Source organism: Lichenostomus cassidix, chromosome 1 (genome assembly GCF_008360975.1).
Source record: "Lichenostomus cassidix isolate B80296 chromosome 1, HeHo_3.0, whole genome shotgun sequence".
In the NCBI taxonomy this organism is placed as follows: domain Eukaryota; kingdom Metazoa; phylum Chordata; class Aves; order Passeriformes; family Meliphagidae; genus Lichenostomus; species Lichenostomus cassidix.
The window spans coordinates 72,185,971-72,207,563 of record NC_139479.1 but is presented as its reverse complement, the minus strand read 5'-3'; the positions used below and the strand labels follow the sequence as shown (position 1 = coordinate 72,207,563).

The 21,593-nt window shown below is 41.7% G+C and overlaps 1 long non-coding RNA gene across 1 annotated transcript; it reads left to right on the top strand.

Annotated features, from left to right (window-relative positions):
* Positions 1–5,135: 5,135 nt before the first annotated feature.
* Positions 5,136–13,559, top strand: LOC146444901 (uncharacterized). Its single transcript, XR_014850889.1, has 3 exons — positions 5,136–5,473; positions 11,802–11,861; positions 13,016–13,559. It is a non-coding gene; the product is annotated as an uncharacterized LOC146444901 (long non-coding RNA).
* The last annotated feature ends 8,034 nt before the right edge of the window (positions 13,560–21,593 follow it).

Genomic DNA, 21,593 nt, shown 5'->3' with positions numbered 1-21,593 from the left:
CTCTTATCTTTCCTCCCCTGGGGCATCACTCCACCATGACATGCTAATAGCCATAAGCCACTTTTCATCCAGCACAACCAGGTAGCAGGATTAATGCAGAATCATGTCTGCTTTAATGTACTCAGCTTCTCCCAGCACAGCCACTAGCTAAATGTGCCTGAGTGGTTTTGGCACCTGAGCTATGAGATTGTCTTCTTAACCATCACATGACTGCATTTCCCAGGGAGAGATCTGCCTACAGTGAAGGGTTGCATAGCTCTCTTGCTTCTGGAGAAATTGGGAACTACATAAAATCAGTGTTTGTGGAACAGTTTGTTGGCTTCTCTTGACTTAACCTGAGTGCCAGAGACCAAGCCTTTGCTCCTGGCTCTGTCACCAGACTTCTGTATGGTCCTAACCCCTTCCGTAACTTGGCTCCTCTTCTGCCTCCTTGTCTCTCCTGTATGTGGAAGTCACAAAGGTTTTAGGGAAGGAACCAACACTTCATCCTAAGAGGTTTTCAAGCCTCAACTGGATGAAACCCTGAGCAACCTGGTTTGATCTCAGAGCCAACCTGCTATGAGCAGGAGGTTGGAACAGAGACCTCTCGAGCTCCCTCCCAGCATGAGCTATCCTGTAGTGCTGTGATTCACAGCAAATAGCACAGAGAGTCAGTGTGGGTTTGGGAGAAAGGGTATGGAAAAGGCTTCAAAGAACAATATCTTTGGTTGTCACATCAGCCTTACTACAAAAGAAAAAGATATCTTCTTTGTTATTGAATTTATCAAATTAATCAGGAAAGTCTACCTGAACATTCAACAAAGCATTTACCTCATGGAGTGCTTTGGGAAGCAATAGTAAATGAACAATAAATTCTATCTTCTGGGAGTTCAGGCCAAAACTTTCAACCTTGTCTGTAAGAGTTTTAACTTGTCTGTACAAAACCAGAAAAATTAAATTACAGCTACTTTGCTAAGTGTAGATTAGGCCATGGAAGTTTGAAATTAGACCAATATAAATGAAACCACCCTGAAGGTCCAAGGTTAGCTGCTGTATACAGCCTCCTTCTTAACACAATCAATTCATTTCCTCTGAAGACTCAGAAGAATAGTATCAGTAACCACAGCAACACTGAAACGCAAGTATCATTTTTAGCTCCATGATGTAGGCTGCACAAAATAAGAGAACACATTTTGAAAGTTTTCATCACAACATCCTTTATTTTTTCATGGGTTTATATTAATAACAAAACATGTATCTGGGATTTTGTTAATCATTCTTAAAATTTTCATTGGCAGATGATTGGTTTGCATTGATTGTATCTCTCAGTGAGGAAGTCAATGAAGCCTCAGCTTTTCTGCCTCCCATTACATTCTTCTCAGCACTGAGGAGATAAATTTGGTCACCTGCCCTCACCCTTTCTGGACCCAAAGCAGAGTTTGAAACCCCTGATGCAAATCATGGAAGAGACCCAAATGGTATTTCTGAGCATCACACCAACCAACCCAATGGGTCTCAAATATCCAAATCAGTGGCTTCCCTCCTGCAGCTGGAGGACAGCCTAGGCCGATGCATGAGAGCTTGTCCTGTGGGCCCTGCAGCATCAGGATACATTCAATCAGCCCTCAGAACTGGGGGCCTCTGCACCATGTCCCCATAGTGCCTGGGATACCACTGGCCCTGCCCAGGACAGCTCCCACCTGAGAGGAGCCTTCACAGCAGGATGCTCATCACAGCCCCCTCTATACCCCAGGTACACCAACCCATGAACAAGTGTGCTTGAGATCACCCACACTGACTCTGGGGGATCAATGTGAGCCTAGAGAGGCATTGTGACCCTTCATTCAGAGGACTACAGGCCACCAGAGAAGGTTGCACCATGCACTTTCATCTTGTGCAGAGCTGCAGAGGTGGTGGAGTTCTACAGTTCCAGAGGCACTCCTGCAGGGCACTTCTGTGTCCTGAGATATGGGATATATCAATGCACACTTCTTATTGAGATGACTGGATGGGTCAACTTTTAGAATTACTGTATTAACCTTCAGGAGCCTGAATAGAAACCAAAAAATTTTTCAGCAGTCCTGGCTGACCAGGGAGGTCCCAGTTGACTGGTAGTTAGCAAATGTGACACCCATCGATGTGGAGCATCAAAAGGAGGATCTGGGGAACTACAAGCCTGTCAGCCTGGCTTTGGTGCTGTGGAAGGTCATGGAACAGACTATCCTGCATGCCATTACATGTCACATTCAGGACAATAAGAGGATCAGGCCCAGACAGCATAGGTTTGTGAAAGGCAGAAAGGGTTTGTTCCTCCTTGAACAAACTTCTACTGCAAGGTGACCTTCTTAGTGGTTAAGGGAAAAGCTATGGTTGTTGTCTACCTGGACTTTAGTAAAGCTTTTGACAATGTTTTCCTCAGCATTCTCCTGGAGAAGCTGGCTGCTCATTGCTTGGGTGGGTGCACTGCTCACTGAGCAAAAAATTGTCTGAATGGCCAAGCCCAGAGAGCGGTGGGGAACGGAGTTACACCAAGCTGGGGGCTGTCACCAGTGGCAATCCCCAGGGATCAGTTTTGCAACCAGCTCTGTTGAACTTCTTCAATGATGACCAGAATCAAGAGCCCCCTCAGTCAGTTTGCAGAGGACACCAAGTTTGGTAGGAGTGTTGATCTGCTGGAGGGCAGGAAAGCTCTGCAGATGGATCTGGGCAGGCTGGATCAAATGGTTGGGGTCAGTTGTATGAGGTTTAACAAGGCCAAGTGCCAGATCCTGCCCTTGGGTCACAACCCCAGGCAGTGCTGCAGGATGAGGCAGAGTGGCTGGAAAGCTGCCCAGCAGAAAAGGACCTGGAGATGCTGGTCAACAGCAGCTGAACATGAGCCAGGGTGTGCCCAGGTGGCCAAGAAGGCCAATGGCATCCTGGCCTGGATCAGCAATAGTGTGGCCAGCAGGACCAGGGCAGGGATTGTCCCCCTGTACTCAGCACTGCTGAGGCCACGCCTCAAATCCTGTGCTCAGTTCTGGGTCACTCACTGCAAGAAAGGCACTGAGGGGCTGGAGTGTGTCCAGAGAAGGGAAAGGGAGCTGGGAAAGGGTCTGGAGCACAAGTCCTGTGAGGAGCAGCTGAGGGAGCTGGGAGTGTTTAGCCTGGAGAAAAGGAGGCTCAGGGGTGACTTTATTGCTCTTTACATCTGCCTGAAAGGAGGGTGCAGCCAGGTGGGGGTCAGCCTCTTCTCCCAGGTAACAAGTGACAGGATGAGAGGAAATGGCCTCAAGCTGCACCAGAGTGGGTTTAGATTGGATAATAGGGAAAATTTCTTCATGAAAAGAGTTGTCAAGCTCTGAAATAGGCTGCCCAGGGAAGGAGTGGTGTCACCACCCCTGGAAGTATTTAAAGGATACGTAGATGTGGCACTTAGGGACATGGTTTAGTGCTGGACTTGGCAGTGTTAGTTTCATAGTTGGACTTGATGATCTTAAAGGTCTTTTCCAACCGAAATGATTCTATGATTCTGTAGATTCTATGGAAAGTTTCTTTTTTTAGCCAAATACATTAAAAGAAAAAAATAGAAACACCAGTCTTCACAGTGCACAATCACTTTAGCTGAAAGACTTGACAGGAAAAGAAGAAACTGAATGAAATCCTGTGAGGTCCTGACATGCTGCTGCTTTTATGCAACTAAGAGTCATTTGTTTCATTTATCACATGTCACTGCAGAAGGAAACGCTATTACATAAAAGTACAGCTATGAACTTCCTCAAAATACTTGTCTGATGCCTTCCCACCTCCAGCAAGAGATTTAATAACTCCCACAAAGATTCAAAAGTCTTTGAATACCTCTATATCCATGTCTTCATTTTCCCCTAGTTTTAAATGAGTTATTAATCCATGAGCAAATGTGTTCTTTGATCCTTGGCAATTTATTATATTTGAAGTGTCTTTAGTGTTATATCTCCCTGAAAGCTTTCTGGAAACACAAATATATGAACCACGTTGCCTTAGCTTCCATGATAATATGAGAAAAAGGATGGCCTTACCTCAGTCTTGAACCACAGCAGTTTGATGGTGGGGTTTCTTGTTGATCTTCCTGCTATTGAGAGAGGGGTGCATTTGTTCAAATCTGTGGTATTTTCAGACAATTCTTATGTCACTTGTGAACACTTCACCCTTTCATTTGTTTCCTTTCAAATCTAATAATATTTATATTGTTGTTTGCTGCTTTAGGGTTTTTTTTTAATTGAATGTTGTGGCTTTGGCAGTAGGACTTTAAATAGCTCCATTTTCAGCAGAGAGTTTCTGTTCCACCTGCCTTTTCTTTGACTAGCTCCTCTGTGGAGCAGTCTACAAATGCAGTCATACTGCACATACTTAATTTATATAAAGATGCTCATGTATCTCATTCTTATTGGGTTTCCTGCATTTGTCATCATTTTAGTCATTCAATCTATCCATCCCGGACTAAAGTAAAGTCTTAAAATTGCATTTTTGGTATTTAGATCTGGAGCTTTTATGCATGGTGACTTTGCATTTTGTGTCAATCACTTAAGCTAATTACCTGATTTGACTGCATATCTTCTTTAATATACAGCAGCACTGTTAGAGCTGCACAGCCAGTCTTTTTTTTTTTTTCATTTCTTTTCTGGTAATAATTTTTTCCTTATTGCAACCATATCCCAATAATTATTGTTTTACTCTCCAGTTCTGAGGTATCTGCTATGTCAGCTTTCAAATTTAAAAGCAAACATACCATTCCTTGATACAGTTACCTGTGTGTTTGTGTGTCTGTGTGTGTGTGTGTGTGTGTGTGTGTGTGTGGTCACATGCACCTTGTTTGAAGAGGAATTTTTTCCTCAGAATAATCTTCCCTGTTTCTCTCCTGGGCTATCAGCCTCTACACTGCCACTCATCTAAAGATGTTGTTTCTCATGCCTTTATGTCAGAGGACATGCTTTTCAGATGCTGTAGCTTTTTGCTTTCTCACAGTTGTTTATTAATCTCCCATACAATTTTTTTCACTTTGAATACCACTTCCTGTTTATAGCATTTCTTAATGTAGAGCCCACATTTTCAAAAGCTTCCCATGTATGTGAACTCTGCACAATTTCTGTTCTTCATTTTCTAAATCACAACCTGTACAGACGTGTGGCACTTGGGAGCATTTCAGCAAAGACAACCATGGGAAAAGGCAGACCCCTGTGCAGCTACTCCTTAAAAGTTTAGGTAGAGATCTGCAACATTTCCCAGCGTTGCATCTAGCTGGAATCAAGAACCCTGTGATCTACATGTTGGACAACTAAAGCATCTTCTATTTTAACTTGCCTCTTCCCATCCATGAGGAGAAATTTCCCATGGCACTCCCAAAGAGAGTATCTCTGGTGCAGTCCTCTCAGGGCAGAAGGGGTCTACTAATAAGACAGCTTCCCTCTCGGACAGCTTGCTGCCTTTCTGCCATCAAAGTGTTTTCTCTGCAGCAGTCTGGGGAACTGGCCTAGAGGTAAGATTTTTTTCTGTTATTTGCCTGAAAGTCTTGATGATAAACCTTTTTCTTTATTTCCAGCTTTAGCTCTTCACTAAAACAGTTTTCTCTTTCTCCCCTTAGCCTCACTAGAGAGCAGTTTATACTGAACTAAACACATTTTCCCAAATGGAAGACTTCTCTGATAAACTAGGATACTCCAAAGGGATTTAAATATTCAGTGTAGTGAAAGTCAAACTATATCAATTATGTGCTATCCTACAGAAGACTGTTCACGTACCTGAACAAAGAGAATATGACAAAGCCCTAGAAGTGTTTATCAGATTTGAGAGATTGTGTAACAGCAAGAGGTGGTGAACAGTAGGTAGGCAGCATTTATACATGTCTTGTGAATCATAAGCTTCTTCAAAGTAGGATTTAACACAGGAAAGTTATACCAAAAGTATGGTCTGCTTGTCTTCAGAAACAGGGAAGGGGTTTTCTTCAAACAGACAGCTACACACCTTTTTTTTTTCCCACCAATATCAGGGGAAAGAAGGGAAGAGGCACAGTTACTGAAAAACATTTTGAAAATGAATAGCAAAAAAATATTTTGAACCTAACAGGCAGACAGACCCAGTAGCTTGTCAAGATACTGTCAGGATGTGTTGAGTTTGGGAAGTTTATCCCCATGCCCAAAATCTCTTATAACAAAAAAGCTGCAGGAGCATCTCTGGTGGATGCAAGCTTGTGGGGCACTTGTCACCTCCATGCCATGCTGGAGCTTGTGCTTGAGTGCCAGTGCAGGACATCAGGCTCAGAGGGAAGCTTCACACTGGCTTTGGCAGATAGATTCTGGCTCCTAATCAGCATGTACAAAGGGTATGCTTATAAACAATTTAATCTCTCTTTACTATGCTGGCTCCTTGGTGATTAAAAAAAAAAAAAGTTCCACTACTACAAATACAAAATTATGCGGGAACAGCAATTACACTCCCCTCACTGTGGCCCAAAGCAGGGAGGAAAGTTATTTAATCTTTCTCCAGGAATTCCTGTCTGCCATTTTGGGGAAATGATGAAGCCCCGGACTGGTTTGATCAAAGCTTTCCTACACTGTCAAACTTGCTAATAATTCATGAAGTGTAAGGGACTGAAACCTGTCATAAAGTATGCCATAATAGTACACTTTTTTAAAGATGTTGGCTATATTCTTTAGAGCAGCACTTGGAAATAGGCATATCCTTTAATTGCTTAGCAGCTGCCAGTTTAATGCTTAAAGCATGATTTAATTCGCTAAGTCAATAAATCAATTCCTTGTGCTTCCATGTACTTCCAAGGGATATGCTCATTGAAATGTCAGGCAAAACATTTCTGTGACCTCTTCATTCACATCACGATGAAAATTCCACAAGTAAGCTGAAACTTTGGGTCCACTTAAGTGATGCACTCAGAGTAACAGCAGGCAAATCCACTAAATCATCTCCTAATCTGTTAATATTCACGTCTCTTCCACTGAATCTCAATTGTGCGTACTCTGATCTCAACGTGAAACATTTGGGAATAATATCCACATTTTAAAAGGCAGATGCTGGTTCTGGTGACCTTGGTATCTGAGGACCAGCTTGAGAAATTTAACCTGCAACTGAAGACAGGATCAAATTTGCAGATGTCACAGAGCCTCCTACTCCAAAAATCAGACAAATTCTTCTTGACTTTTTTGATCCCACTCCAATCCAAGAGTAGTTGCTTCTGACTGACTGTTCTGCATTGTCACTTTTATTGCAGGATGGGTTACAGGGCAATGGGAAAAAGCAGGACAACTCAAGAGGAGAGAGCTGCCTGCTTTTACCTACCAGCCCATAAAGTCTCTCAAAATCTTCCAAATCTCATCAACCCTTTCAATTTCTGTTCACTCAGGAGACAGCAGAGTCTCTTCATACCTGAGGGCAAGAACATTGCCACATCTGCCCTCTTCTCCAAACTGTTCTGCTTGCCATGACCTCAGCTGTGCAAGGGAATGCATGTAATTGGAATGCTGCAGCTTTCAGTGTTGTAGTGTCTATCCACAGGCTTTGAGACAGGCACTTCTCTGAGGATGAGCTATAATCAAAGGAGAATAAAGCTCTCCTACCAAAAGCTGACCCTGGCATTGGAAATGGGAAGTTCCCATCATCTGCTAGGAGACAAAAAGATGCATTTAAAAGAAGCAGAGTCTGATGGAGCTCTCAGACTTACACATCAAAATAAGAAGGCTAAATTATAGGCTACATGTCTTTCTGTCTAAGAGATACTTTTTGGAGTCATTGGTGATGGGTTTCTTCCTGTGCTGGTTTCAGCTGGGGAAGAGTTAATTTCTTGACAGTGGCTGCTACAGGGCTGTGTTTTGGTTTTGTGCTGATCAGAGTGCTGATAATACAGAGATGTTTTTGTTATTGCTGAGCAGGGCTTGCACAGAGCCAAGGCCTTTTCTGCTTTTGTACTGCCATGCTGGGGAGGAAGCTATAGGTGTATCAGAGGTGGGGAGGAGACACAGCCAGGAGAAGTGACCCCCAACTGACCAAAGGGATAGTCCAGACTGTGTGACATCATGCTCAATGTATAAACTGGGGGCGAGAAGGAGGAAGGGACGTTTGGAGTGATGGCTTTTGTCTTCTTGAGTCACCATTACATGTGATGGGTCCTTGACCTCCTGAGGATGGCTGAACACCTACCTGCCCATGGGAAGCAGTGAATTAATTCCTTGCTTTGTTTTGCTTATGTGCATGGCTTTTGTTTTCTCAATTAAATTGTCTTTACCTCAACCCATGAGTCTTTTATCTTTTACCATTCTGATTTTCTCCCCAGTCCTGCTGGTAAGGGAGTGAGCAAGAGGCTGTGTGGGGCTTGGCTGCTGGCTGGGGTTACACCACAACACTTCCTCGTCTAATTAAAGAAAAGCTAAAGCGTAGAATATGAGATTGTATCATAAGCAATAAACTTAATATCACAACTCTATTCTCTGATCTTGATAGCACTTGTAAATACAAGCCCTGTTTCTTCTGTTTTGAGATAATCAGACTTCTCAGCAAGACATTTAGAAAATTGAATTAGTTTTGTTGTTGATCATAACTGCAAATTTTTACAGTTCAAATTCAGTAGAATTGGGACATGAGGGGGAATTGTGCAAAAAGTTTTACAAACATACCTATCAAAAGGGAGATCATTCTCTGCCGTAGGTTGAATTTTACATATTCATTGAAAAGGAGCTAAGAAATAATTTCGTAATAAAAGACTTTTTGGCACTAGAAAAGTGGCAACTTTTTGGCACTCAAAAGGGGACAAATATAAAAACAAACCTTGAAATCCCAAGTCTATATATTTAAATTCTGACTGGTGTTGCTTCTCAGAGCCAAACTTAATATTCAAGGTCAAAAGAAAACTTGTACAGAAAATCCCTTTCTAAGCCAAGATAGCTCATTACTCTGATTGATTGAAAAAATGGCTTGGGAAGGGAGAAGTGTGCCTTTTTGCTCCTAAACATAAGATCAGTACATTTAGTGGTCAATGTTTCTGGAGTTTTAGTTCAACTGAATGAAAGGAATTGATTTTCAGAGGTTGGGAGTTGGCACATTTGTCAAATCCAGCAATTTTTGTCAAGGTGTCAAGGTGTGTACTTAGGAAATAAGATATCTCAAGTGATTTGTCAGCTTTGAAGGGTACTGGTCAAGATCTGCATTTTAGAATTTGATCATTTCCATGACTCCTAAAATGCTCCATAATCATAATGAAACATAGGGCACAGTGGGTAACAATTGCCCATTTCTTAGTACTTATGTTATGATATCTTATTTAAAAGAATATCCCTGGATTTGTAAAAGGCAAAATCAAGATTCTTGGTGCCATTCTAAAGAAGCTATAGGCTTATATGATGGAAAATCAATGTCCTTTTAGGACATTCAAACCTCATTCTAAATTAGAGGTGATGATCAAAATACAGTGTGTTACATATGATTCATTGAAGTGTAAAACAAATGTTAAAATCACACTTAGAGGAAACTTAATATCAGGTAGGAGAAAAAATTGAAAGCTTTCTGCATTTTGGCAAACTGTTTTCACTGTTAAACAGGCTTCAGAGATGCTGAAGTCCAAACCAATCTCTTCACTGGCACTTTTAAAACTAAGATAATTTTATTTAAAGTCGTGGAATGCAAGATACTGGTATAAGTAATGAAGCACAATTAAGGCAACCACAGAAAGAGTGGCAGTGATTGATAACATTATGTGCAGTGGTACTTGTCAGTCTCAAATTCTGGTCTAGATGAAGTGAGTAAGACAATAGGCTGAGTAACCTGCTATACTATGCAGAAATTAGTAACCAAATCAGTATTAGTTACTCAGTGCACAGATAGAAAGACATAGAACTTTAAATGGTCTTTCCAGGTCTCTCCATTCATTAAGAGAATTTTAAATGTCAAGCTTATTACTCAAGCCTCAATTTTACTGACAAAAGACCTTTACTTAAAATCACAGCAGACACAGCAATTTTCTAAGTACAGAGCAGAGCAAAAGGCTCCAGAGTAATATTCCTGCATGTTTTGGACTTTGGAGGTATTTATGTCACGTAACTTCAGCTGTCTGAAAGTTAGGAATCCACCCTCAGTTAAAAATTAAGTTCCCTCTCTAGTCAAGGGGGAAGTGAATCAGCCTTTGAAATGTCTTCCTCTGCTTTTCTGAGCATTGATGAAGGCTATTTCAAAAGCTTAGCCTGGACCTTACTTCTGGATGAGTGGAGTTAGGTGAAGTGGGGTCTGTCTGCCATGACTTCAGTGCCCCACTGGTACAGACCCCACACAGGGGATCTTGGAGTTGTGAGGAAAATGTTCCAGGTGATGTGGTATCCTTATGACATTGATTTCTCCAGCACATTTGCAATATATGAAGGATGTCTGTCACTAATCAGTCAGCATTTTGGGGTACCTCATCTCCTAAATTTGACACTTCACATAACGCCATGTTGCCAACATTGACTTTTCAGCTCTAACTAGTACATGTGCAAAAAACAGATGGAAATAACTGTGTAATGGAAAAGCTGGTTTTAGAATAACTCTTTATTAGAAGAAACCAAGTTTCAGAGTTAATAATATAGAGGGAAATCAACCTAGCAAGATAGATGAGATATATAATCAGTGAAGTCGTGTTCCTCAAAACAGTGCTTTGATAACTTCTACTTTTTAAATACTGTCACAAACAAATCAATGCATGTTAGTCAATTTATCATTCTCTGTGGTTAGAGATTAGTTCCTGGGAAACGACTGCAATATCTTAACATGATTACACAGTATTCAATAATTATTCAATGTGAAGTAATGCTCTTCACCAGCACTGCCAACAGCTCTGAAGATTGTTTTGCCTAAGTAAAGAATAAAAGTTCTGCTCCATATTCAGTTCTTTTTGCCTCATTTGTTCAAATGTTAGGATGCACGCTACAGTCACAACAGTGTTTAGTTACTGAGAGTGCCTTTTGGGTTTCTCAGATGATGTCCCTGTCTCAAGGTGTGGTTAGGGAAGGAGAGAAGGACGGTGTTAACCCAGAGCAGCCAGCCTCTGCAAAGTATCCACTTCCTTTTAGGAGGGTACTTAGGGAAGTCTGTGTGTGAATTAGGCACCAAGGGCCCACTGTGGTCAGTGGAGATCCAGAGCTCAGCTCAGATTAGGTGTTCAGTGCCATCTGATGCATCCAGTGCCCAGCTGCAGCTAGGTAAGGCATTAATTGCCTATGGGCTCCTATGCCATGTGTACCAGTCCACATGGATGTCTTGGATACTCAAGGACATCTCGATCAGCACTAGGCACCTACATGTAGACAACTGGATTGAATCCTGAGGAAGTACAGCCAGCAGACCTCAGGAAAAAATTCAGTTCACCCTGACAGATTGGCCTACTGCTTGACCCAGTTCTGCATACACAAGGATTTAGTACTCCTTGGGATGCCATGGGATACCCAAGATGCAGCTGGCAGACACTGCCCATAACCTACGAGAACCATTGCCCGCTGGAGGCAAGGCAGCTAAAATAACACTGGCAGCCAACCAGATGTGCAGGTCTCTAGTCCCTGGCCACTGAGCTGCTCCCTCCACCCCAGGGATGTCTCAGCTGGATGCCATTAGCTATGATGGGATCCTTGGCACTACAGCTCTCAGTCCCCCTCACTGAGGCTTCACAATCTCAAACTGAGTCCTACCCTGAATGTTAGACAATTGTGTCTTGTTTTTTACTGTCCTGCTGAAAAAGCTGGAATGGCCTCCTGAGAGTTTTTTTCCTCAACAGTTTAGCAATACTCATGGGTCCAAAATAGTTGGAGAAATTCATTTTTCCACTCTCTCCACAGGTGCAGGGAACTCTAAGAGAAGTGGATAGTGTATGCAGCTCTCAAGCAGAGGACTCTTAGGTAAACTCCCCCTGGTGTCACCTCTTCTCCCCTGACCTACCCTCCTTTCCCATAACACATTAATCAGATGAGTCTTCAATACCCCAACCCAGTCTCACCTGAAAGGCATCTGCCTCTTACTCCACACTCTTACTCAGCTGCAAAACTGAGGTGCCAAGGTGGAACAATGAAATAGAAGGAGAGAAAGGGGAAGCATGTTGAGAAGTTGTTTGAGGCACTGATGACTCCACTAAATTCATCCTTGCTGTAATCCCACAATCTGTAATAAACTGCAGGGACAAACTCACTCCAAAACCCTTGCGCTCTCATAAATTGTCTTCTATGGGCCCACGCCAAAGGCTAGGGAAATCAATGGATCTCCTCTCCATGACTTTAATGATCTTCAAATGACCTTGGCATAATTTCTTCTGCTTCCCATCTTTCCTTCTCTATTTTCCTTCTGCTGCAAAATTTTACAGGCTCAAATACGCTGTGAATTATGGCAACCAGCTACAGAAATCTAATTCTTCAAGTGTCTGTATTATGTTCTGCCAGATAATCTGTCTGTGCAAATCAGCCTCAAATCAGGAATTCAACCCTGCTGAAATTAAACTGAGAGAAAACAGAACGGAATTACCTCTTGAAATGTAGATCTGCTACTGAATTTTAAAAAGATGTGGCCATGATCTTGGCTAATCTGTTCCATCTGTGACACTCTTTTATAAATAATACTCTTCTCTCTGGGTGTGCATGTCTTCATAAATCTGGTGCAAGTTGACCATGTCAAATTTTAGCTACAAATGTTAAAATTCTTTATTCATCTATTGAACAAACCCCAAGGGTCACTTTCTCTTATTATTTCAAACATAGGGTGGCTGGACCAGGCTTATACCTGAGTAAAAAGCTAAGTCACTTTCCATGTTGCTCCTACCTTGAGGGACATAATAGTTATTGCATCCAGGCACAATGCATCCAGCTGATTTGTACTATCCCGGCAACCAAGAGGCACAATAAATGGCTTTGAATTAGTACAGCTGGGAACTTTGCTGTGAATTAGCCAAAGTGAGATGAGAAGTGCTGCCTTTTTTCCCAACCTCCTGTGCTGAAAAACGAGACAAAAACATTTCTATTTTTCCTTAGCATAATATTTATACTTCTATAATTCCCATTTACAGATGCAATATACAGACCGAAAGACAAAGGACTGCTCAAGAAACAGTAAAGCTAGAGAGAAGCACAGGATGAAGAGAAGCCAAATTCTTTCAAAAAGACAAATCATTTCATGGGTGAGTACACTGAAGGTGAGCCAGCAGGAAACCTGAGGAAAATATCCAGAACCAGCTCAGAGCAGGTGAGGTCTCAACTGAAGCCTGCTCATTCCTATCATCCTCAAGGACTTATTGGATAAACATGTTTCAGGGATGGCATCATTACAGCTCATTTCCCCTTAGGTAAAAGGACAAGTAGGTGACCTGTAAGGAGCCATCCAGCCCTGTTTTTTTCCAGCTATAGTTCTCAGCCACACAGGAAACTGGCACAAGAAAAGAGGCCATTGTGTCCAATATCACACCTGGGTTCCCACACGGTAATTAAGAGTATAACAAGTCCCACAACATCCCCAGCTTTGACACTTCTAGAAAAAACATCTGTTTAAAAGGGTACTGATTCTCATTCCATTTAAAACAAATAGCAGCTGGTTTCCTATGCTCTTCCATGTAACCTAACAAGTAATTGTTAAAGTGGCTTCTTCAATAAAGTGTGAAAGATTTCTTTGGCTGAAAGCTGTTAAATGTTACAGCTGATTTACAATGAAAGGTATGAGAGGAAAGCAAGCTCTGTTGCACTGATTTCCAAGCACATAGCAAGGTGCATCTCCTATGACCAGGCTGAGAGTTTGCAGCCTTGAGAACTAAGGGTCACTGCAGAAATAGCCCACTGAATTTCCTATTCTTCTATGCCAGGGTAAATATTTAGCAATTGCACTGATTCAACAGAGGCTGAAATTAGCCTAATTAATCCAAGATAGAGCATTTTCTGTACTAGATGGAAGCCCACTGCAGTAATTTCCTTGTTTTTGAAGGACCATGGGATCAGGCCTTTGTACTCTTCCAGAGTCAGAATCTGGCCAGAAGAGTTAAACTCAGATTTTATGCTCAGGATGTTGCACACAGTATATGTACAGCACCCTGAACACTTGGAATACAAGTCTTGTTCTCTTAACAGTGAAAAACTGACCTCCCACTGTGTCCTGTAAAAAAAAAAAAAAAGAATAATTTATTAAATTGTTGTTATTAGGGTTGTCAAACAGATAACAGCAAATGACTGAGAATTGTTTTTTCACCTTTGCATCCTATTTCATTCCAGCTAAGCAGCATGTGCCCTTGCATAGCAGCTGGATGAGGAACTGTTGCATGACATAGCAGCTGTGAAGTGTTGCTTTGTTCAAGGGACACTACACTCCATGGAGGGACCAGGGTTGTGTATGGTACTTTAATAACCTTCCTTTGAGTTCTCATCTTTTCCTGATTGGCTTGGCAAGACAGGTAGCAGGTCAGTGAGTGTTTCTTTATTTCATCTCAACAAAAACCTAAGTGGATTCTCTGGAAGGCTTAACTGAAGGGGTTGAGGACATTTTATCCTCCAAGATAGTCCATTTATCTCAGTCTTCTCAGGCCTAAATAATTTTAGAAATGACTAGGTTTCTGATCCCAGTTCCACTGTTAATGGGAATTTATCTGCATCCCCAAAGCTGCCAGCTTCAATCAGCAGGCTAAGACAAAGGGCAAATGGGCAGCATAAGCAATGCATCACTGTTCTCCTGCTACCAGTACCTGAGACAGCTGCCTAAAGCTAGCCCCTATTTAGCCCTGTGTGGCCCTTACCTCTGAGGCTGTTTGATAGACAGGTTTTCAAACACATCAAAACCATGACAGCACCTCCAGAAGGGATTCTGTGAAATAAAAATTATGTCCTATATATAATCTTTTGGACTACAAATTTTTATTATTTAGGCTTTATAAATACACAGAGAATATCAGCCACTAAATTATGATTCTGCATCAACTCCTGAGCAGACAGTGCTTTACAGATTGCCACTCAGTAGGTGACACGGTATTGTTCATTAAGTTTGGTGGGAAATGACACTACATTTTTCACAGTGCTTGAATGTGATTTGTTCACAGCACAAGTACATGGTGAACACTGCAATTGCCATTTCTCACTAATTATGTGGAAAAATCCACTGAGGGAGAAAGCAACTCTTGTAATATCTTTTTAGCTAACAGGAAAAGGACATGAAAGGCAAACGTACATTTCCACAAATAGATAGAATATTTTCTCCCTCCATGTAAAAGCAGAACTACTACCGGAAAATTGGTTTTTGCCCTCAAGGGCTTTGAAGAAATAAAAGGAAGGTTAGATTCAGGGTGAAGTGCAAGGTACTGAGTCAGTGCACAGAGCATGAGGAATCATGCCCAAGGCATTGCTGCTGAGGCAAAGCTGCTGGTAAATAAGGTTGACTGAACAGGACAACAAACAAGGATGTTTTCAGGTGCTCTGGTTCCTACAATATGGGGCATGTGGGCAAAGGCTGTTATGGGTTTGCATCCAGGAGATTACACCAGAGATGGCAGTGGTTCTGGTTCAGAAAGAAGATTAAAGATCATATTAATTAGGGTTTTAGCTATGTTATTAACTTTTTGCCTATAATTTCAAGGACAAAATGTTCAGACTGAATTTCCCCTCTCTTGCCTATTGTTTCTACAAATTAGTTCTGGACATCACTGCAAGTAATGACCACAGGAGCATTCAGAGGTGTTAAGTGCAAGGAGAGTTCAGCCCTGCTGCTGGAACTGACCCACCAGGAGAGGAGTTCAGCTAATGGGAAGCTATGTCACATAACAGGGAAAAAATTATTTGTATTCCTTTTTTAGGGATCACACATTACACATTTCTTTTTCACAATCCTCTTAGCCAAAAAAACTAAATGCATAATGAATGATAGTCTGATTTTAAAAAATTTTATTTTATGTACTAGTTTTTGGCATCTTTAAGGGATGTATTTTGCAGAAGATAAGGGATGAGCACTGTCTTTATGCACTAATAGTTATGGAAAAGAAACATACTGACATCTTTGGCTCCAACCACCCCTGTCCCCTTCACAGCACAGCACAGCACTCTCCTAAATTCTTTTTGAGTTTATACTAATGGTCTTTTAGGTCTAGATAGTAGGATGCAGCATAAAATTGACTCAGAGCAAGCCCATACAGGACACCAACCAACAGCATACCTAATCCTGACATATCCAAGCCAAAATGTGTGCAACAGGCTGACAGCAGTCATCAGCAAAGACACAAGGAAAAACATACTTTTCCATGCATTTTAATTAGTCTCAGGAAAGAAAATCCCAGTCCTGGACCAATTTTAAAGTAAGGTGAGCACTTGCCATAGGCAATCCTACTAGTGAGTCAGAAAGGTGGAGATACCACAAACACCTTGATGCTGCTCTTTAATGCCTTTTTCGCAACAGAACTACAAAACTGTCCTTTGAGTCCCCCCTCATCCTCAGTCCCCCTGACCTTGTTAAAATAAATTTTCCTGCATGTTTTTTCCTCTTCCCTCCACCCTTTGAATTTGCCTAAGGTCTGGGAGTGTAGTGTCCACCCTCAGCTGTGGCTGAAGTCTGTGGCTTCGGCTGCCAGGCTGTTATCTAAACTCTTGCCCATTTCCAGCTCAAAGCCTGATGCCAGCAGTCATGTGAAGATCTTGGCCTTCAGCACAAATTAATCCCATTTCTAAGTCTTACCATGGAGGAATAAAGTATGGAGACATGGGCAGGCAGTGTGAAGGGAGGGCAAGAAAAAAAAATAAGTCAGTGTTTTAAAGAAAAAGGCAATTTGAGCAGGGAAGGGGGAATGAGAGGGGAGCATTTAGGAATCTAACTCACAACTTTTCAAAAACTGATTTTGGTAATTTTGTGGACATCTATCCAATCCTTAACCCTACCCTATCTCCCTTGGGTTTCAAAAGAATCACTTTACAAGGGCTATGAGGAGCTAGTCCCTGCTGACTATGAGGGATGGAGCACCTGCTGCTCAGAGAGCAAGGAACCTGATGGGCAGAACCAACATGGAACACAGCTGGAGATCAGAGCCATGACATCTTGTAGGACAGGAGAGAGATAAGGACTTCAGATCCCTGTTCCTTCATCCTGTGCTTCACCCTGAGCCAAGATGCTTCAAATATCTGATTAGTGGCATCTTGTTCTGGCTTCTGCAATTCTCTGCTGGCACATCTGACCTTTAATATGGAAAGGTAACAGTCAGCCTGGCCTTCTACCTTGGCCAGGATGCTGACACCAGCCATGTATCTTCACTTGGAAGACAGAGTGACTCCTGGACTCATTAACACAGTAGATAGCCGGGGTGACCCACGGGACAAGCTAGATGAGTATTTTGAGAATGGTGATTCCTAATTAAAAGCTGAGCTTGAAAAGGGTTTCCACGTTTGTGAGTCTGTGGTTAGTTTGGTACTTATTTACCTTCTAGTATGTGTGAGCTCCTCTGACATTAAACAAGCTCCAGCACATTCAGGGCTTTAAATACACCTCTCTCAGCACACAGCACTGCCTTTGACCTTAAGGAAGCTGGAGTTTGCCTGGCTATGGGACAAGTCCAGAATGTCCCCCAGAAGAGGACATCATCTTCCACCACACACCACCCCAGAAGCAGCAGGAGCAGGGGCCCAAAGGGCTTTCAGAGGATGCTGTCCATGGACCAGGGACTGTACTGGGAGGGCAGACAATACAGGGCAGAACACAGTCATAAAGCAAACATACTTGGCACAATTAAGTATTGTTGTCTTTAAGCTGACTGAGACCTATGTAAGGGCTCAGGTGTGTGGCACATCACAGCTGGGATTGTGCTCCAGGATCAGGGGCAGCCTTTGAGACAACAGGGATGGAGCAGCACTCTGTATTCTTCTAGTCAGGCTGTGTGCTGTAAGTACTGCAGGAGTAACCAGAAGGATTCCTTAGATGCAGAAAGAGATGCTTTTTTGGATGGTAATATGTTGCACTGCCTAGTTTTTTAAGAGGATCTTAAAAATGCTTTTCTTTATGTCAAAGAGAGTAGCAAAGAGTTACAATGGGTGATAACAACTCCCTCCTACAGGAATTGAAATTTTCACATGCTTTGTAAGAGAGTAACATGTGCCTTTGATGACAAGGCTATTTTTCTCCAGTCATTCATTTTGGGGAGGAGGGCTTATATACTATCCACTTGTCCATGCTTGGAGCATGGAAGAACATTAAAGTAGGAAATTAAATGGCAGAGATTCATTAAATACTGTGCTCCACTTCATCAATAGTGCTTAAGCAGTCTTGAGCCAGGTTTTCTGAGGATCTCACAGCTTTTTCTCAACATATGCTTTATCTCAAAGCACTTCTGTAATACTTTTTAAACTCACATGACAGAGAATAATTATAGAAAATAAATAAATACAGACGAGGTACATTTCAGTATCTGTTACAGCACATCTGCAGACGTAAATAGAACAGCTCAGGGACTCTTATCTGACCAACTGGCTCATCACAGTCTATATCCATGCAGATACCCTCCTTCATCCGTTCACTACAACAGAGTTGCTCATCCAAACTGCCTGCAGGGAACGGAATTGTAGAATCATAGAATCATTTAGGTTTGAAAAGATGTTTAGGATCATAAAGTTCAACCATTAAACAAACACTGCCAAGTACACTACTAAATCATGTCCCTAATAGTCCCAGGATTGTGCTAAACCAGGCTTTATCCAACACAGCAACAGCTGGCCTGGGTCCAAACAATGTGGGAAGTGTGATATGAACTTGGAACAAATGGAGTTGGTGGTGGGATGATCACTCTGAGCACCCTGAGCTGCCCTTTGGGAACATCTGCTTCTTGCACATGGTGCCAGGTAGCAGCAGTTCTGCACAGGGACTGTTTGGAGTGGTCATTCACAGGTAGCAATGCCACCCAAACTGACAGCAGTTGAGGACGCTTTATCCTAAAGTGACACACATCAGAGTTCCTGTGATCAACACCATCTGACAGGTTATAGCTACAGTTTTCCGTAAGAAGTGTGGATGCAGAACTAACAGAAACAGGACCCTGGCTGGTTTGCAAGAACTGCAATAAGCCTGTGATAACCTTGTTTTAGTTTAACGCAAAACCCATTTTTTTGAAGTGAACTGGGCTCTTCCCATAGCCACTAGTGCAAATCCTCTGTGATCAGTCATATTCCCCTTAAATGTTGCTATCATGATTTAATGCTTTCTCGGGACAGAAAAACACATCAGCATTTCATAAAGCCTGGCACAAAATCACCAAGCAGAGGGGAAAAATAACCCTCCATCAAAATCTTTCCAGGTAAAACTACATTCAGCAAATACAAAAAAAATATGGCAAGATATAATAATTTTTCAAGATATCTGTTAAGTACTGCACTTCTTGAGAATGAAAAGTAAAAAATAGCACAAGCAACAGGTGCAGAACATCACACAGTATGGGTTAGTAATGCCACCCTCCCTGATACTACATAGATATCAGGGCACCGTGGGGAAAAAAAAAAAAAGAAAAGACATTTTTAAACATAATCCATTTGAATGCTACTCAATGAATAAATCAGGAGTTCAAAGATTAATATGCAAAAAATATTTGATCTTATACTTTTATGTGTAAGTATATATACATATATATATATAGCCTCCTGCAAGCAATAGCTGGAGCTCTTAAAAACACACAAGCACCAGCTGGAGTTACTGCAGTTCATAATAATGGAAATAAAATTTTAAAAAAAGACAAAACTCCCAAAAGGCTCCATTTCCTCCACATCCCCCCACAACAGAGCAGTGAAGTATGAGTGCCATCAGGCCAGGAACAAACAGTGAGAAGCTGCACTATGAATCTGCTCCCTCTGCTGAACTGGGCACCTCCAAAATAAAGACTTTGTGACAGCATCTGCTCAGGGTAAAATGTCATTTCATGTGCAATGATGAGCACAGAACTGTCAGAGGTTTATCAGCTTTCTAGCACATGTCACGGTATCCCAGTGTCAGAAAGCCAGACCTGGGTGACCACAGGGAAAGAGAGGAGTCATTTGCCACCAATATGTTATTGTTCCCAGATTAATTTTGGTATCTTTATAAGTGTTATCTGTAAAGCACCAGTAATCACTTACATTTTTCACCTTTTTATAAACATAAAACATTCTGTCTCAGATTAAATAATAATATACTCACAGAAAATTTCATTTTCAGTGGCTAAATTTTACAGTTATAAACTATACTCCAAAAGTCCACAAATAGCTTTACAGATGTTCACTTGAGCGCTTCCTTGAATTCTTCCTCAAAGGCTTCTGGAGAAAAGTGGTGATATAAATTTCAACCAGAATAATCAGAATCCATTTCAAGACAAAGAAATGTGGGGGTGAGAGTCACTGAAGAACTGTATCCAGTAAGCAACCTGAGAGCTTTGGAGGTGAACAAAAAAGAAAGAACCTCACATATTTCTGTGTGATTTTAGGGTAGCTGGAAAAGTAGAGACTAAAATACACCAGAATTAGGGGTGATCCTAAAGACAACAGATTCCATTTCAGACTCCTTGGAAGCCTGGTAGATAGTTCAGGGGTGGAATGATAGACACATGTTAGCACCCTTTCGGATACATAACTCTCAGGCAAACAATAAATCACATCAAAGGAGGAAACATTTATCTACTCTCAAATAAAAAGTGTTAATCTCAAGGTATGACATCATTTAAATCAAGTTTGATTAATTCCCAAGATAAGGACTGATATGAGAAGAGTTGTTGTGACATCTAAGGCAAGGACCTGGCATTTTCCTAATACAGAAGATTGTCACCAGTGCAAAAATGCCAGCTTGATCACACTGATTAAGTATGATGCAGATATTCATGCACAAATACTAGAAGATGACCTGAAAATGTTTTAAGAGAAAATGAGGCAAGAACAGCAAGTTTTTGCAGGCTTGCTGCAAGCTCTTATTGGATAACAGGATACAAACTTAACTTTATGCAAATCATTATTGGAGTATCATCCTCCTGCAATTGCAGCCTTCAGCAACACATTTGGAGAAGTATATAAAGAGGCTTCCTTCATGCAGCAATATGCCTAGAGCTAATCCTAATACATATTACACTAATTTTTTGGCAAGATGCCTATAAACTGTTATAAAGATGGCTAAGCTGAGTCCAAGCTACAAGCATCTAATCTTTGGTTAGCAATTTGTCTTGAAGGAGGTAAGACTAAATTCAAGGCCTGGCTGATGTCAGGCAACTGTCTCTTACTGTAAAGTCTCACTGCTACCCACTAAAAAGCAGCAAAGATGAGACCAAGCAAGTCCTTTTTGAGTAAGACCTAGAGGAAGCAAAGACCTTGTGATTTCTTTTTAGTACTCTCTTGGTTCCCTCTCACATGACATGAGATTGTTCCAGGAACACCCCGCTCTGTCTCTAACAGGTTATGGCTCTAAGTAGCAGCCTGAGGATTTGCTTTCTCCAAAGTAGGGATTCAATCCTCTGCTCAACAAACAGGCACAGTTTGGTTGCCAATAAAAACTACACAAAGATCCAAACTGAACATAAATCTCATGCAGAACACCTAGGCAGCAGCTCCCTGAACACAACATTGAAGCAGGACTGTTAGCAGGGGCAAGACCCACCAACAGACATGAGCTAAACCCAAACCTGTTTAATGTTC